Source organism: Pholcus phalangioides, unplaced genomic scaffold, assembly GCF_987345545.1.
Source record: "Pholcus phalangioides strain wild (caught in Gottingen) unplaced genomic scaffold, Ppha-v1.0 ptg000014l_1, whole genome shotgun sequence".
Classification (NCBI taxonomy): domain Eukaryota; kingdom Metazoa; phylum Arthropoda; class Arachnida; order Araneae; family Pholcidae; genus Pholcus; species Pholcus phalangioides.
Genome location: NW_028301607.1, coordinates 16,560,188 through 16,577,821, shown reverse-complemented (window position 1 = coordinate 16,577,821; position 17,634 = coordinate 16,560,188). Strand labels below are relative to the sequence as shown.

General features: G+C 38.8%; 1 protein-coding gene across 1 annotated transcript in view; it reads left to right on the top strand.

Moving 5' to 3' along the window:
• The window catches only part of LOC149078209 (carbohydrate sulfotransferase 1-like), a 52,661-nt gene that overhangs the window by 23,153 nt on the left and 11,874 nt on the right, over positions 1-17,634 (top strand). The gene's annotated exons all lie outside the window — the stretch shown is intronic.

The following is a 17,634-nucleotide window of genomic DNA, read 5'->3' as shown; positions in this document are numbered from 1 at the left end:
AAGGAGAAACTGTCATGTGTGTATATTTTAGAAGCTCTGGTTAGGCGCATGCAGATTTCGTAAGCCCAGGTTCGACTCGTGCAAATTTTGAAAGCACGGACTAGGCTCATATAGATTTTAGATCTAAACAGGTCTCGCGCGTGGATTACGGAAGCGTTTTTTTGCAAGATATGGGAATCCTGCCGATTTTCGAAACAGAGGGAGAGAAGCAGACGTTTTGCAGATCGGGAAAAGAGCCCGAATTATTAGGCTCGTGATGATTTTGGAATATCTGGTTATGCTCATGCACATGGCTGCAACTAGATGCTTTGTCACACGGGGCAAGTGCGCATTTTGGCGCCCCCTTGTAATGTTGAAGGCAAGGCTTGAGAGTGGAATTTGCGCCCCCTCTGTTCCAGCGCCCGGGACACGAGACCCACCTGCTGCCCCTAGTTGCGGCCCTGCTCATGCAGATTTTGGAATCTCTGGTTACGCTCATGCAGACTCTCATAAGCTCTAGTTAGGCTCGTGCAAATTTTAGAAAATACAAACGGAAAGTCGTGTTGGTTTTGGAAGCTCTGGGAAAGAGCGTGAAGGTTTTGACGCTAGAGAAAGACACAAATATTAGTAGTTCAATATAGAGAGAGAGAAGGAACGTTTAAGTGTTCGCACGAATTTCGAAAGTTCAGAGGAAAGACTATATAAAATCTTCGGAAACCATTGCTCTCTCATAAAATTCCCGAATAAAATGTCCAAAAAAATTCAAATACTCAACGAAAGCTATTCAAAAAATTTCGAACGTCTGAAACTTGGATATTGGTTAAAATAAAAAGTAACAAATTTTATACGGACCCGCTGTTTTTAAATTACGATCTGCGGCACCAAAGTTCTACGATGGAAAAGATTTAATGTACCAACTTTGGAGAAATAATTATACACAAAAATACAAAGAAGGCTGCAATTACTTTTTTCTTTTCGGATGTTGATATTACAAAGAACTAATTTTCTAGGTTCAAGGTTTTTGGCTTCTTGTGAATTTCTCGACTGATTCTCTCACGAAAAAGAAAACTGCTTCCTCTCCGTCGGCGAATGACTTTTTGACTCCGGCGAAGTCTCGGGAACAGGTTTTTATTACAGCGAATTAGTTTCTCAGGGATGAGTTTGAACTCATCTCATCGTAGAAACTCGTATTTCCACTTTCATTAATGGTGCTACGACCCACTGTGAAAAAAATAAAAAGTTATAGTAAATAGGACGCCACTCTCATCTTTTATTTTCTTTACTTTTTGTATGCGTTTGTATACATATTCTTGAACATTCTATGCGTGAAATCACTGGGAAAAATAAAGTAATATTTTTCTCATTCTATTCTTTATCGGGAGATGACGTGCTTTTTAAAACGGGTTTGATCGTTTTCGTGTATGGCGAGTTTGGTCAACAAGCAGCTGCTAATGCTGCTATTATTCTACTGGGTAAAAGGTTGTTTTGGTCCTGGCTCTCGCATAATGGTCATGAAAATGGATTATTCTTTACCTTTAGTTTGGTGAGAGGAAGCCCTTACTGCCCTAATATTTTTTTTTTTTTGTTTCCGACAAGATCGGCCTGATTTTGTTATTACTATAAAACCTTCGGTGGTGGTTTGTCTTCCTCATACTTCACGCTTTTTTTTTTTTGATTGGCGATGTTAAAACCTTTTTGACCCTGTGTCATACGTTATAATAATACACCCTGGTCCTTTTGCTTTTGTTGCACAGGTCCAAAAGAGACTAGACGTTTCCTCATTTTTTTGTGTGGGTTCTAATATCATGCGTAGCTACTTCCTCGTTTATTTATTAGCAACTACTTCTCGTAACTCTTTCCCATTCGGTGACTGCTGAAGGGTTGTTGATTGATTTGATTTTTCAAGCAGTTTTATGAAAAACTATTTAAAGAAGGGCTTGACATATCCGAGGGACCTAGTTACTATGGGCGCGGTATCCTAGGTCGATAAGATGCTCACCTAAAGTATTAAAGGATGTTTAGAGAGGTGTCGCGAGTTCGATACCCGGTTCGTCCTTGTCAGAAAAATTTCCTGACACGGGTACAACAAAAACAGGATAAAATTTCTACCGCAAGGAGTCCCCATCGAGGGGTTAGTGTACCAACCCCTCGACGAGTATAAGAAAAAAACAAGCCTGCCGTTCGGAATCGGTAATAAAATGTAGGTCCCGGTATCTAATTAGCCCTCCTGTGCAGAAAATGACCCTGATGCGACAAAATTGATCAAATGAACCTAGTTACTATGGCGACCAAAAAAAAAAAGGTATTGCATGATTATTGAAGTGGAGTCTGAGGATAATATTTTCAGAAATCATGTTGGATCGTCTAACAGGGGTAATGGACTCGCATGGCGAGATTCCGGTTTCGATTCCCGCATGTGACACAGTGGTGATCTGTTGAAGGAAATTTTCTGTGGAGTCGTAACTTTAAGAAGCAAATGTAGTCCGGTCACCTTTTCAGAAACTCCAGAACACATTTACATTTAGATTTGCAAGCATAAGAATGTTTATTCATTGTCGGTCTCGTCTTTAGAAGATGGATGACAAGTACCTGAATTTTTGTGTTTTGTTGATGCCATTTTCATTTCAAAATGTGGAATACAAATGACAGCACCAGTATATAACACTAAGCGAGCATAACTCTGACACCATAAGTACGTTAGGGCCTTGCTTAAACACGCCCACAGCACGTTTCTACATGTGCCAATCCGTTAAAAATTCCGTAGAGAAGGGTTTCTCAAATTGTGTGCCCTGGTGCGCCGCCAACCTTTGCCAGGGACGCTGCGGAGATTGATTGTTGGCCGGACAAAGATTGTTCCAGAGATTCTTTGTTGAATTTCTCTGTGGAGCTGCGGAAATAAGCATTGATTTTTAGGGTAAGTTGCGCCGCTGGTGGAAAAAGGTTGAGAACCTCTGTCCGTAGAGAAATGTTTACGAGGTGCATGACGGTTAATCCTTTGGATGAAAAATTTGTTTCACTTTGCGTATAGCACTAATAAATTCATAATTCAAGCAACGTTTTTAAGGCAAATAATAAAATAAATAACGACGCGTTTCGGCACATCTGGATGACATTTTCAAAGGTATCACTAAGTGACGCAAGTCAACCTACAAGAACGAAACGTCCGTTACTTTCACCGTATTCTGTCGCCCTTGTTCGTCATCCTGATCCTCTAATTGGACTTTGGATTTGGCTGTCCATTCGGTGACTACATAGCTGGTGCAAGCATTTCCTGGAAAATAGTCAGCCATGGCGATGGCATTTTTGGCGTCGATTTCATTTGAAAATTTCACCAAGAAGTGCCAAAACGCTTCAGTAATTTAATAATTTCTTTTTGTTTTTCAGTCTTTTTATTTTTTCAGTTAAAGAAAATTTAGTTTGAAACAGTTATTGAGGAATCATTACCTCTTTTCTGAAAAAATTATGTACTGCAATTCGCAGTCACATTTATTTCATCAAATTCAAGTTTTAGAATCGTTCATAAGTGATTGAGTCATTAAAGGGTTAAGTAATAGTAGTAGCACCTGAGCACATTGCATGCACGAAACTCACATGAACACACAATCAAGTTCAACAATAATTAACATTCCGACGCAGCTACTTTCTGCAAATAAAACGGGGGTGAAATTGTCTGGCGGTGAAACAAGCCCACGTGAACGGTAAGTGATGATGATAATTGTGATAATCCTCTTCATGACGCTTTATGAAGGGGAGAAATTTTACCGTTATAAATAATAGACAAACAAAGCAAGCTTTTAAACTTCACACTAGGGAAGTTTATTTCAAAGAGGGGGGTAATTGGATTTTGTTCCTCTGGCACCCTACTACAGAGACGTTGAATTCACGCTTCATCAATGTGTTCTGCTCAAATTCTAGAAAAATTGTTAAAATATCAAATGCCGGAAAATGTGTCGTTATATCGGAATTCGTTGCATTTTCACTGTTGAAAGCGAGATTCGTTTATTATGACTATCGGCCACGATCATCATTGACGTTACAGCCAGAATGTCCCGATATCAGAATTTGAAGCTACTATCCCATTAAAATAAAACTTTGCAGAGAGCAGGCGGAACTTTAGCACGATATTTACATAAACAGGAAAATTCAGGCACCTTCCACTTTCCCCGCTGACATGGAAGACAGATGGCAGCACTTCTTGAACACTAATAGTGTATAGCTCTGGGATCATAAATACGTTAGAAGCAAACACTCGCGACATTTACAGGCATGCACGAATTCGTTAAAAAAAATACTCGGAAGAATGTTTACGAGGTGCAAGGATGCATGCACAGTTCAGTAGTGGCTTTGAAATTCTGAATTGTGTAATAGAAACATAAGTCAGCATCATATCCGAGTTTACATTTTACTGATAGATGTGGAAATTGCTTACAAAGATGTTTTAAAGAATTTTAGATATGTATCTAAAGATTGTTATTAAGTATCATTACCATTGATGCTCTTTTTGGGATAAACTACGTGAGGATCGTGTGGGAAAACACAATTTTTTTTTTTGTCGTAACTAAAGACACGAAAAGTCAATTAAAACTAGCGTTGTCTGAGTATGGTTATCAAAGTTTCACAACACATGGTTCCTCCCACTTTTTCCTTCTGCTTCTTTTGATACGAAATCTTTTGTCTGTCGCTGGTTGTTTGAAAAACGGGCCCTCACGCAAGTTCGCGTGGCCGATATCCATCCGTTTCCTACGCAACGATCGGAGTGCCACAACGTCGTAAAAGCTAAACTTCTTGATACTGTCAAAACTTATTTCACGATGCACGATATGTGTGGCATGTATGAATTTTTTAAAAATACAATGGTCCTTTTACGCATCTTACAAGTTGGGTCTAATCTAAATTGGGGGATGGGGTAGAAGAGAATTGAATATTGATGTCCTTGGCGAATATGCAAAAGGTTTTTCGCGTTCTATGTAGCATCCATCTTACGGGGGGGGGGGGGGGAGCTATGACGTGTGGAGTTTGGCATTAATCATTTGAAGCTTTCAAGACTTTACTTGCTCTCCAGAAATTCCCGAAGCTGGGCTGGAAGAGATCTCGGCAACGGGATAAGTCCAGTGGCAAAGTTCTGGCTTTCATTCATTCATTGCTCACCAGAAATATGGATGTCGGAAGTGTTTTATACCCGTGGGTTCTCTGTTTGAGCTTTATGTATTGGGCTAAGATCTCTAAATTAACTCGGGTTGCTCGATCGTCAAATACAAAATTCTGAGGCGGCTCGAGCACCGTCGGTTTCGACACCCCTGATTTAGTCACAAATGATTTAGTCCTGATTTAGTCCTTTTTGCAAAATCGAAATTATGGTGAGAAAAAGTAGGTTTGACTCTCTGCGTGCCTGATTCAACCTCTGCAAACATCGTGGCAGGGAAAAGTGTCCGAAATGCATCCTTGCTTTTCATTTTTGATAAATCGACTTTTTGAAATCTCGGAGGTCGTGACACCGTTTTTAACGTTTCGTTTTCAACTATGCATCCCAGTACCAAAAATTGCCTTCATGTTGCACTGCCTTTTTAAAAGTTTGGCCCATATTTTTTTTTAAAACACCGTTATACATTCAGTATTAATAATAAGCGAATGAACCACCACTCACATCGAGAATATTCGGGACGGAAACAAGAATTATGACAAGTGACTCGTTAATTGAATTGAAAGCGAAAATTCAACTGAGTAGGGTAGAGAACGAATGGGGGCAAAACGACCGAGGCGAAAAGAGAAATTAATCGTGATTAATTTATTCATCTGAAGGTCATATTCACGCTCATGTCGCTGGTTATTGAAGCAAGAAAACGTGAAGAGATGAATTAGGAAGAATAAATTAAGACTCTAAAATAGAAAGGAGAGGGAATGGATCGTGTTTATGTTCCAAGTTCGAATGAAATTATACAAATGGCGCCAAAAAAAGTGAATCGTAATAATGGGCTATACCTCCGCTATTAGTTTTAGTTAAAGATAGTTTTCTTGAAAATTAGCAATATATATATATATGTACGTCGAACTTCTTTCCGCATTCGTGAAATTTCAGGCGTAGTTTACGTGCCGACGTAACTACTAAAAGAGTCATGAGTTGATGGTTATTTGATGATAATTTTCTCATTTAGGAAGGGGTTGTTGCGTGTTATAGCGTGACTGAATATTTTTTTACGAAATAAACAAATTTTATGTTTTGGATTGGACAACCCCACGTTGTTCTCGAACATTGTTTTCTTCAGAAACATATTAGGATGCGTGTTCGAACGGATATTTAACGAATCGAATAAAAATTTCTATCGTGCAGTACAAAGGACAAATGTTTTTCGAGACTGAAACAATTATGCCGTTCCTCATGATTATTACTCCGTGTAACGTTGATGATGGGGTGCTTGAAGGACAATTTTAACTTTTTTTGCATACAGTATAACCCCGATCAAAACTAACCAATCGAAACCAAGCAGTGTCAGGATTAGCGGGGTACATATTTTTTAACTGATATTTGTAAACGCTAATGAAAGTTGGTATGGTGTGACAACGGAAACATGGCATCTGATCTTGTATGACCTTCATGACGAAAAGAGAAGGTTCATTCTTTAGTAGGGAAAATTAGAGGGAAAAGGAACTCCAGCAGCAACTCTGGAGGATTAGAAGTTTTTAATTAATGTGATGTTAGATGATAATCAAATATGAATAGTGTAATTAATATAGCAATAGTTTTTTCCATTGACTATTTTTGTTTTAATTCTGAATTGTCGGGCTATGGGCTGAGAAAGATTGGGAACTACGGGTATGTGTATTAGTACACACCAAAGCACTTGCACCTCTTCAAGCGCTTTGGTACACACTGTATATATTTTTTTACTCGTCAAACAGGCGAGAGGGGGAAAAAAAGCAAAAAAAAAAAAAAAAAAAATGCTGCCGTAAACAAAAACATTTTTCGATTCAGAGCTGCCATGAAAATACAGTAATACCTCGGTTTTTGTTGACTTCGGTTACCGTCGGGCAATTTAGTAGCTAAACTTTTACACTGTCGGCATTTTATTATCTTTCATGTTTGAAAGCATACTCATTGTTTATTTAGTTGCGTTCCCAGCCACATGTAATACATCAAAAATTAGTTTCTTTGCTAATTATTTCATCAAATCTATTCTTAGTTTGAATTTCTCCCAAATGAAACATTTGTTCCAGTTTTTTTTTAAAAATTATTATTTTGGCGAACTAGGCAATTTGCCAAACGAAGTGACGGAAAAAATAAGAAAAGTTGCCCACGTGCCAAGTTCTATGAGCAATTTGTATCTTTGAAAATGAGTATGGTGATAACCAGGGCCCGGATGCTGATCGCATTTGCATTTTTATGCTTTTTGTTCATTGTTAAACCTTTTTTTTAAATTTTGGGGCATTTTTTTTGGCATTTTCACGATATTTTTTCACTTTTTAAATTATTTGGCAATGAAAAAGTTATATGAATACTGATTGTGCATTGAGTACTTACGAAAAAAATATGCTTGAATTTCTTGGAAAATAAAAGATGCTTTTTGGCTTCTTAACCATAGGCATGCATACACTTTTACTGGAAAAACACTATTCCATCTCTCCCAGTACACCGGTCATGACCCCCACATACAGGGCCTGATTCAGACATTCCTTGCAACAGGCAACAGATTCTTCACTGGGCTCTCAATATTGAATTTCTTGTGAAAAAACAAGAAAAAATTATCTCGGGGCCCCTCGAGCGAGGGTTGCTCCCCAAGTCGGAGCCCCGTCACGTTCACCCTTGTGGGGCCATAACGCCACCGTTTCCTAACTGATTCATGAATTATAACTCGTTTATTAGAAAAATTGTTATTTTTGGTGAAATCTAAACGATAGAGAACTTCAGAAAAAAATTTACATATGGTTTTGATGCAGTCAAAACTTTCTCGACATTCGAACACAACCGGTTTTTCAAGATAACTTTAATTTGTTATTTTGATGGCATTTTTTCCCCATTTTAAGAGCATTTTCTCAAGTCATTTTTCAAGATTTTTAGAGCAACAACATCCGGGCGTTGGTGATAACATAGTAAATTATTTTCGTCACTAACATTAAAATGAACGTAAGTAGTCTTCCGCTGTTGGAGCGAGAATAGCTCGAATAATGATCATAAATTTGATTTAACACCTTGTAAATTATTAATTTAAATTTGATAATTTTATCTTGTCGGGGGCCCGCGGATCATCTCTTAGCCACCCTTGGCATAGAGTATGAAGGGAAGAGATAGATACTGAGAGATTTTTTTTGTCTAGCTGTGTCTCTAACTCGAATCTATTATTTTTCCCATCTACTCAGTAAACTTGCCTCGGGAAGAGGTTCAGGTAAATAATAATAAAGGTAATATAATCACTTTGTTGAATATAAATATTATTAACGAATAAAAATCTGTTGGATGGATCTCTGGAGGAGTGAAAATCCCTTCAGATCACAAAATGCATGTATGTCAAGTGTACGTTTGGTATGGTATTTACCTTTTGAGTTTTTACCGCCTTTGGAAAAAACAGCCTATAGGCCTAGTATAATTATTTTACAACTATAAAAAATATTTTAAGTTCCCCTTAACAAAAAAAAAAAAAAAATGTGGGGAAACAGTCATTTTTTTCTCCCCTAACTACTAACTGATGTGGAACGATTTTCTCAATATTTTCAAATTTACGATATTGCCAATTTCAAATTTTCCCGAGTACTAAATTCGAGTTTTCATAATAAAATTGACAAATATCATCAATTTAACTTAATCAATAAAGCACTATGATTTATCGCTCATAATCAAGTTCAAATACTAGTTCGACACCCCCGGAATCTCTAACCGGAAAGGATTTTTCTTTCCGGGGAATTTTCTGCTTCTCGCAGCCGGTTCGAGCAGAGCGGTGACACACTATGCAAGTGAACGGAGCGTTCTTCTATTCCCATCGGTCCGATTGCCGGAATCGGAAACACCAAGAAATTTTTCCCGTTAGTCGTTCGAAACCTGAAAACTAAAAAAAGTTGAAATTTAGTTTATCTCAACCAGAAACGACGCGGGTTTCTAGAATCGGAAACATGCGTGCATTCTACCGCATTCTACGCGTGCATTCTGACCTGAAAAACATACACTACGACTATTGTCACTTCTATTGCAGCTTTATGTACTTTTCGGACGCAGAAGATTGAAGAAAGTTTAAGGTCCAATCTCCTACCTTTTTGCAAAAAGAAATTGAATTGCTTTTCTGTACCCAAAAAAAAAACGCTTTTTGTGAAAATAACCTTTTTCTCAAACTGCATTCAAATATACCAATTCCTCCAATTTTGATAAATTTTTAAACTATTAGCGGAATTATAGGGCACCCTGTGTTTTAACCCAAAAGAAAAATATTTTATTTATATACACCCAACATATTTTTCACTAAAATTAAACAAAGTTTATAAGGAAACATAGGCGTATAATATTATAATCTTGGCTCGTAAGGGGGGGTTCACCCTTGCGTACGCCAATGTAAGGAAAAAGATCTCATTTGAACACTTTTTCTCGTCCCCTGTTTTCATAATGTGACAAGATTTCACACTCGGCAACTTTCTGCAGCTGAAGAATGAGTTTGAAGTTTTAGTCTAATGCAGTCGGACTGAGATGTCGGTTCTGCTCTTGCGATATGTTAACGGTTTAAATTCGAAAAATTCCGAATGCGTCTACTTAGTTACAATTCATTATTAATCCTTCAATTCAATTGCTTTACTCGTCCACACCACCTTTTGAAAAGAATCTTTTTTTGCAAGTTAGTGTTTATTTATTGCGTTCATAGAATTTGTACGGATAACGTCGGCATGTCAAAAACTTCCCTCTGGGTTTTTCTTCACTTTATACCCAAAATACTGTAATTACTTGAAGGACCAAAAGAATCCACTCCAGACAAAGAAGAAAAAGGGGAGTTTGCAAGAGTTTTTAATTAAGCATTCCCTTCCGGGAAAGTTTTATGGTTTTTTTTTCTCATGCTTTATTACATTGTGATTAATTCTTCCATCCATAAAAGATCCATAATGAGGATGCAGTTTTTTCTTTTGTTGCATCCTTCCTATGCCTTTCACTATTTCTCCTCACAAACCGTGTTTATTTTTTGTTTGTTCTTTGTTATTCAACGGTGCGACGTTTTTCACACGCATCCGAACAGAGGCCAGCCAGTAACAGCTGCACATTGGTGACGAGAGTTCACTATTTACGTACTTTGTTGTGCTGCTTTTCACATCCAAAAAAAGATTAGCGGCTCTTTAGTTTATTTTTAAGCACTTTTTTTGAATTTTTCACAAGGTTTATGCAGTGTAATGAGAACAATGGTTTTTTTTCCCCCTCTAAAGCTTATACGGTGTGTTTTTCGGTGAATAAGAGTAGTTTTTTGTGTATTTTCTGTATTGAATTCCGATACGTTCCACTTCAAATGTTCTGAGTTAATACCGCCGTAATGGTAGATGTCTAGTTTGGGTCGGAAGAGGTAACGTATCCGTTGTTTGAGGGATGAAAAGACCTTTATTAGAGAATTGCATAAAAGAAGTATGTAAAATGAGGCTTATATAATATCACACCTTTTGTTAATGAGAATCTTACGAGTGAAATATACAGTGATGTCCAGCAATCCGGTCACTAGCAATTCACTATTTAACAGGCGGTGAATGTAAACCGAAAGTTCGGTTTCCACATAGCGTTTCTTGTTTTGGGCTCCTGTGAAACCCCTGAATATACTTGAAGTTACAAACTACGTGTAGATCTGTATTTTTTTTCACTCGTGGCCCGCTTTGGACCAGTTTTTTTCCCCTTGTATTCCCTCAGTCTTTACTAGGGGCCTCCGAATTCAGGAGCAAGACCCCCTCTTCCCACTTATTTAGTTTCTTCTTGTATGGATTTCTGAAAAAAATGTGTCTAAAAATTTTATGGGCAAAATAAAACTGAAAAAATAGTTCGACTGAATTCTAAAAGTAGCCACAGTTTGCTCCACATTATTTCACATAATCGTTTCTGCGACTTATAGTAGAAACCACCAAATGCCCCAGTGAAGTATATCTTAAGCTTTCTTCCGATTTTCAGCAGTTGCAAATTAATGAGGAATAGGGAAAGTGCTCCATTATCTTGTCAACGTCATTAGGGGGGGGGGGAGGGTGGTTAAATGCTTCACGTATCAGTAATTTCACAGGTCTCTAAGGCTCCATGAATCATTTGCCATGACTCCCTTTTTACATCCAATACCATCTGTGGCTGCCTTAAAATATCCAATGACTGCCACAAGGGTTGAGCAGGCATGGCTCCAGCCTCGAATCCCGAAGCAAATCTTATTTTCGTTTTTTTTTAATTCTATGAATTTACTTAGAGCTCCAGATAAGTCCAGGTTGAAAACCACTGCACTAGAAAACGATTCTTTCGTGGGGGGGGGGGGGGGGGGGGGGTGAGAAAAGTTTGGGGAGGCTATGATTCAGATCAGTAATTTCCTAACTTTTTTGTTCCACTTCCCCCCCCCCCTTTTTTTAGAATTTTATTATCGCCTCTCAAGTCATCCCATATAACCCTATACTCTAACTTAGACTGTCCTCCTGCACCATTCCATGATATTGCCCATTTTGGGAAACATTGATTTATATGGTCGCTTCTTTTACCAAATATTTTCTGACATTTATACACAAAAAAAGTTTTAAGTATTCTTTACATCAGAAGGGTCTTCAACCTTTCAGACATCGTGGGCAATAAAAAAGAAGCCCAAGGGCCATCAAGTCATACGGTGTCATCTAGATTCACACAGTGGCGTCTCAACGGTGGCATTACGTATGCCGTAAGGGTTTGGAGACCTTACCTACGAAGGGATATAAATTTTATTGGGGGTGCAGAGAAGAGCTACGCTTGCTCTGGTTGGTACACAAGGCTTGAGCTATGAAGACGGACTTTACATTGAAAGAACGCTGGTGTCGGGGTACATATCGAAGTTTTTAAAATTTTCAACGGGATGGATAGGATGACCCATGAATTGGTAATACGCCGTCAATCGCCGCGGGGACACCAGTATCGATTGGTAAGAGACAAATTAAGGTTGTGATGTCGCAGGGAACATTTCTATCCAATAGCGTTGTGAATAAATGAAATAACTTAAAGTAATTTTGAAATTTTTACTTTCACCAATTCTGGAATACATATTTTCAGTGCCGTAACCAGCCATTCCTCTGCAAGAATATTCATTTAGGCCCTATCTGGCCCATTCTTGGGCTTAGAATAGGCCATTCTGGGCTTCCCTTCCAAGTGGGGCCCCGTGTGTGTGCACCTGCCTAGTTACGGCACTGCATATTTTCATTGAAAGTTTTTTTTTTCACCTTTTCTATAAATTCTATAACTATGCGAGCCTTTTCGTTGGTGGGCCAATGCAAAAAGCTTCGAGGGCCACGAATTGAAAACCCCTGTTCTACATCAACCCTATAAGAACAACTACTAATGCAATTGGTATCTGAGAAGCAGCTCCTTATTTTCCCTGTTGGCATTTTTACCGTAAAAAGAGACGAGCGGAAACGTCTCTGCTATAATTAAAGCGGAATGGGATTCCGAAATCGGACACTAGCGGGCGGGCACATCCTGCTTCATATATATGTGTATGATACTAGAAGAAAGAGCTTCTGCTGTCCCATCCGCTGTTAAAGCTTAAATCTTTTTTATATTTTAATGGCCAACAAATCTTTTGTCGGACTTTTTTTGTCCTCCACCGTAAATGAATGAGAGTGGATTCGGCAATTGAATATAGTCATCGTTATATCTCGAATACGCTTCATGTGACAGATGGAATCTGGTATATACCCTTCTCGACGTAACTATGTGACATTGTATATATAGACATTGATAAGGGAGGATATGATATAATACCCTTCTCCACGGATTATGTTGCTCTGTACTTAATTCCACGATTAATGTTTGTGAGGAAAAAACTTCCCGTTACATATTTTTTAACTAACATCTTTTGTAAAATATAAATTCGGTTCATTAAATTTTATAACATAGGGTGCCTATAAGTCCGTATATACCTCATTAATTGGTGTATTTGAATGTCATTTTCGCTTGCAATAGCGATCAGATTTTGATAAGAAAAAACTGACACTACTAGACCAGTGACTCTCAACCTGAACCCACGTGACCCTGGGCATAAATGGATACAGAGGATGTGATAAGGGCAATGGGTCTCTTCCCGTTCAGTGAAAAAATTGTACCATTGACTTAGGCGGCAGGGTGAAGATGGAAATTCGCCTCCTCTGTTCGCTATGTATACTTTCTGTGATTCGTCCCCACCTTCCGTTCGGAGGACCAGCATCCACTTATGGTCCTAAGGGAGCCACGAACGGAAATTAAGTGGAAGAGGGGCCATGAGAAGTGGGTGGGGGGATGCTTCCATGTTGCAAAGAGTTGTATAGTTATTAAAATAAAAAAATTAACTTTTTATTATACGAGTAAGGCAGTTTACCAGCACTTAATGCTGTTTTTCTCCAAATTTTCCTCCGTTTTTCGAATATCTCGGTGAATATTGCACTTGGAAACGTGAATTTTTTTTTGTTAGCAGCAGAAGACATAACAGACAACTTTATTATTGGGTTTTTGAGCACAGTGCGTCTGTATAGGAAGTTCTTTTTTTTTTAATTTTAAATAACTGTACCCACCCCTTGAACATGAATGGCATATCTTATTACTACACGATATTTGGATACATTTTCTAATTGGAAGTATGCCTCTAGGATTGACGTTCCGTCAGTTAAATGCCATGCGCTCTGAATATTTCGCATGTGCAAAAAATGAAATATTCCCTCTTATATTTTTTAAAACAAATGAAATTGAAAATTTCTAATTTTCAAATCTCCGGTGGCCGCATCTTGTCCATCACTAGTCTAGACTCTCCCTAGAGAATACTTGCTGTTGATTTCTATACAATAACTTTTATAAAAACAGGTCTAACATCCATTTATCGAGGGCGAGTCATATTAGTATATTATCATAGTGATATTCGAACTTTGTTTTGAAATGGCCTCCTCGTGTAAAAAGTTTCCACGCTCCCCCCGTCGTATCCAGAGCCGCAATTAGGGGGAAGCCAACGGGTCTGGCGCCGAATTCCTTTTGAGCACTTGCTCAAGATTAAGGAAGAGGGTGCCAAAATGCGCGATTGCCATGTCTGACAGATTAGATATTTTGTTTCTAGTTTCGGCTCTCTGTTTCTGTCATGAAAAGAGATAAATAGCTGAATTAAGCTTATTACTGAGATTTAAAAGTATTAAAAAAAAATTAAAGGAAGCTTCCGCTTCTCCCCCCCCCCGGAGACCCGAATTTCGTTACATTATCCTAATGGTGAATGTAAGTCAGCACTGCGTATGCATGTCGCAAAACTAGACAGTCATCCATTTCGTTTTTTTTTTGCACATACTTCCAACGTACTATTTTTCTTTACGATGGTAGCAAATTGCCACAAGGGGTCATTCAAGTATTACGTCAGCATTGAGGGGGAGAGGCTTGCGTATTTGCTGACTTTTGATGACGGGGGGGGGGGGGTTTGAAAGTTGCTTACGTCATCAACCACCCCTTTTTGAAGATATAAAATATTCTAAGCTGCTGACGAGGGGGGGGGGAAAGGAAAGGGTCGGTGTTTTGCTGACAAACGGGGGGGGGATCAAAAATGGCTGAAAATCTGCTTACGTAATACTTGAATGGCCCCCAAGGCAATAGACCGGGATTAGCGGTGACTATAGAAGTACAATCGAATCCCGTTTTAACGAATACCGTTATAGAGTAAATCTCGTTTTAACGGACACTTTTCTAATTTTCATTTAAATCGCCATATATTACTTCACTGTCATATATTTTTTTCGAAAGTACAGAGTGAACGAGTACGAAGTCCTGGAACACATTTTAAAGTATTATAACAAATCAATCAATTGACATAAAAAAGTTGCGGTTGTATTACAATACTTATCATAGCACGCAGTGTTTTCGATGAATTGAAAAAAATTCAAATTCACTCACAGGTGGCACTGCAAACAAACTTGACATCACACAAAATGCATATAATTAATGTTTATGAAGATGTGCGATATATATGCGTGGCCCCCCCCCCAACATATTTATGTAGTAAGAGTTATGCGTATTTCCTGTTATACTGGTGCTGCCACCCACATTTCGAAAGGAAAATCGCAAATGCCCAAATTTTTTCCGAATTCACTACCGAGTGAGTTATGTCAGAAAAGTGTGCGTACTTGTGGCTATCTAGTGTCCTGTGTGAATTTTTAATGCTGTCATCTATATTTCAAATTGTGAGTCAAGTGTGATTTGGGGGTCTGCTGCTCTCTGTTGTGAGACTTTCTTACCAGGCGCTGTTACATGCTACTTCTATTTAACCATACATGCACCTCGTAAACATTCCTCTTGGGAATTTCTATCAAAGTGGTACATGTAAGAATGTCTTGAGTATGAATATGCGTAGCCTGAACTTATTTATGTTGTCGGTTGTATTTGTTTCGTGTTATATTGGTGTTGTCATTTGCCTTCCATATTTTGAAGTGAAAGAGTCTGAATTTGAATGTAATGTGAGTATCTGTTGAAGGTCGTCTTGGCAGGAACTAAAAGTCCGAGTGCGGTGCTTGCTTTCTGTGGTGAGACTTTAACGGGGAAATCTGCTCGCATTCATGCCTCAATCATTCTTCGGATTTTTCTGGGTTGGGGGAAGAGGCACACGTGTGAGGAAATAAAGTTAATATAAGGAGAGCCATTTAAGAGAGGGGATGCAGGCAGGGCTGTTTTAAGAGCACCATGGGACCCCGGGCGAAATGATTTTTTTTCGTGCCCTACCAAGCAAAGTTACATGTATGCTCCTCGAAAATTTCAACTATCGCATTTTTGTGATGCTTCTCTTTTCTTGAGGGCCCACGCGTCAAGACGGCACTGGGTGCGGAGAGATGTGAAGACAATTTACGTATTGAGAAATGCAGCTTTAAAAACACGGTGAGGAAAAGTGAGATTCCAACAGAATTTCCCATAGACCGAGGGCCATCTTAGTGCATGGACAATCCCGTGGGGTGGGGGGGGGGGGGCACACATCTCTCTAGGAAGTCGACATGGTGAGATCTGGATCAGTACTACGGTTTTTTAAAGTATGCTAATATGTTAGCTGGAAGTGTAACAGCTTTACTAAGTACTGGACTCCAGAACATCACTTTGCTTAAACGACTTTGCAAGACTGGAAATTTTGCAAGTTTGAGTCAAAGCAACTTTGCAAGTCCAAGGGTCCGGCGATCGATCTGTTAAGTTTTTGTCCACTTTAATTTTGTTATTAAAAAAATCAAGTAAAGATGGCCTCGTTTCTTTGGATGAGGGTGTTCATCTTGAATAACGTGGGGGGGGGGGGCCTTGAGAAATTTTTTTTTCTGGGGGTGGGCCCCATGGGAAAATAATAAGCCAAGAAACACTGCTCTGTTTCTGTAGACGTTTCCCTTTCCGACCGGCCTGACTTTCCATCGAGGGACCAAGGAGGTCAAAATATTCTCGTGAACGCAGACCCATTTTTTTTCCTCAAAGAATTTCCTTTTATCGTGTTTACTGGATGCATAAGGGGCAAATAGCAGTAACTTGATGCCATGCTTAGCCAGACAGACTGCAGTGAACTAGAAGAGCCCATTAAAAAAAAAAAAGGAACAGAAAGCTAATGCACATGCCATTTTGTCAACCACATGTTCCGAGAATTTTTTTTCTTTTGAAGGCCATGTTAGGACGAGATAAATTCGTGTGGTTAGGCTGGTGCTCGTTTTTGGCTTTTTTTGTGTTTGAATTTGTAACTTTTTTTTTTTTTCGTGGAATGTGTGGAATTCAAAAGAACCTCCATTATTGAAGAGGAGTTGTATACAAGGCTAGGTTTATATGCATACAAAACTTTTTCCTAGTTTCACCGAGTTCGATACCCGGTTCGTCCTTGTTAGAAAACTTTCCTGACACAACAAAAAACTGCGACTTGACCGCAGCAAAAAATTGCTAGCGCGGGGAGTCCCCCATCGAGGGGTTAGCGCACCAACCTCTCGATGAGTATAAAAAACAAGCCTACCGTTTGGGATCGGCAATAAATTGTAGGTCCCGGTCTAATTAGCCCTCGTGTGCAGAAAATGACCGTGGTGCGACAAAAATAATCAAATGATCCTAGTTTAACTGACAATATTTCCAATTGAATGTGCTTAGGGCGATCTTGACGAATCAAAGTGAAATTTGAGTGCCAGCTGAATTTTTTAGAAACCAATCATGGTCCCCCCCCCCCCCAAGAAAAGCAGTGCCACAGAGAGCAACAGCCCCACAACGATACAATTAGTCAATCATTAAACTTTACTCACAGTTGGAAAAATGTATGGTAGATGGCAGCACTACAAATAACAAGTATTACACAGAAACAAACTTCACGTTAGGTTCACAACATGTACATGCACATTCCAACATGTACCAATTCATTAGAAGTTCCGCAGAGGAATGTGGACGAGATGTATGTGTGGTTTAGCAGTAGTAATCCTAAATATTGTTTTTTTTTTCCAACTTTCCAGGGTCTTGATGATTCTTCCATGTTGGAAGACGCACTACTGTATTATGAA